This window comes from Cydia amplana, chromosome 9, assembly GCF_948474715.1.
Source record: "Cydia amplana chromosome 9, ilCydAmpl1.1, whole genome shotgun sequence".
Taxonomy (NCBI): Eukaryota; Metazoa; Arthropoda; class Insecta; order Lepidoptera; family Tortricidae; genus Cydia; species Cydia amplana.
Window position 1 is genome coordinate 13785852 of NC_086077.1, and position 1635 is coordinate 13787486.

Genomic DNA, 1635 nt, shown 5'->3' on the forward strand with positions numbered 1-1635 from the left:
TCTTCCAATATCGACGCTGGCATTGCTCAGCGCGACCGTGTGCGCAGGACCAATATTACCAATATACAACATTTCGGAGGCAAGGTCATTATTTGATAAATACATTCTAGAACACAAGAAAGAGTATTCAGGAAATGATGAGTACAACAAACGGTATGATGTATTTGTGAAGGATTTGAAGGTGATCAATGAAATCAACTCTAAGGCAGGGGGGTGTCACTCCGCAGTTTAGGTACATTTTGAATTGAAGACGATCAATGATATAAACTCTAAGTATATCGCACATCCGTTGCTGATATTAATGAAGTAGCTGACTGTACCGAGGAGAAAATTGAACCAGTTCGAGGTTTCGTATTTAACATGTAAGTTCACATTATTTCTTTATCTTTCTTAGAGTATTATCTGCTCAGGGGGGCTAGCAAAGTGGACTATCGTACATTGACAGACGCCCAACAAAAATAAAAAATTATATCGTGATGTGTTGACAGATGCTACGGAAAGTCATGTAAATAACATTATTTAACACGTAACATAACGTATTAATAACATGTAACAATTGTTATCAATAAAATTTTCATTTTCATTTTTTTTAAGTTTGTAAACTTGGATAGGCTGTGATAGGTACTTTGGAATAGCAGTAAGCATATATGATTGATTCAATATTACCAGTAATAAAGTATTGTATATTTTATTGTTCTAGACGTTTCGAAAAACCAAGGAAGAACCTGGTATATAAAGCTAATTGCTGCTGCGTTTGGCATCGCCGTCTTGCATGACCAAGTCCACGAACCAGGAGATTTTTTATATAGATTACTCTCACCGTATTAGTAACGATAATAAACCGTATTTCATGGAAACAAAATGTATTCTTCTGCCTTTTATTACCTTTATCTCAGCTAAAAAAATGCACAAGAAGATCTGTAGCTCTTCTACTGTAGTACGGGAAGAATAGTGACGGATTGTGAAGCTTGCCACCGGCCCTGATATGACGACCACGACCAGTCTGACCGAGAAAGAAGATGTCAGTTAAAAAATGGAAGTTGAAAACATTTGCAACTCACTATTTGACTTAGACCACAACAAGAATCCTTAATTAAAAACCACGAAGAAAATATTTATTGAGAAAAGACATTTATAATTGCAACGCACAATTTGTAAGATGAGCTCATAATTAAACACAACGACAGTTATCAGTTGTCTAACTAGCGACAGTTAGTTATGTTATGTTATAGACTATTCGCAAAGATATACGTAGTTTTGGTTTAATAATTTAGTGCACATACAAACTGTATTTACACAGTTGTCGATTTTCATTCAGTTCAAATCTCGGTTCAGATCCTATTGAATAAAAAAATACTGGCAAAAACAGTATATATGAATACCTACTCGTTCGCGTAAAAGCGAAATATCTATAATTCATAACCCGTTCACGGATGACTGACAAACTGAGCCGAAATAATGTCGTCCCATCGTCCCATTTCCGCGACCGCTCGCTTATCGCCCATCATTACGGAGAATTTCAATAAAAAAAACATTGTTGCCGCCCTTGGGACCTTTCCCACTCTACTCGTATCTCCGATAAGCTGTGATTGATATTAATAAATGACAAAAATAACAATGATCAATTTGTAAAAT

The 1635-nt window shown here is 35.7% G+C and overlaps 1 long non-coding RNA gene across 1 annotated transcript; it reads left to right on the forward strand.

The window, feature by feature from the left end:
* The first annotated feature begins 277 nt into the window (after positions 1 to 277).
* Positions 278 to 768, forward strand: LOC134651221 (uncharacterized). The gene is made up of 2 exons (XR_010097083.1): positions 278 to 362; positions 701 to 768. It is a non-coding gene; the product is annotated as an uncharacterized LOC134651221 (long non-coding RNA).
* Positions 769 to 1635: the final 867 nt, after the last annotated feature.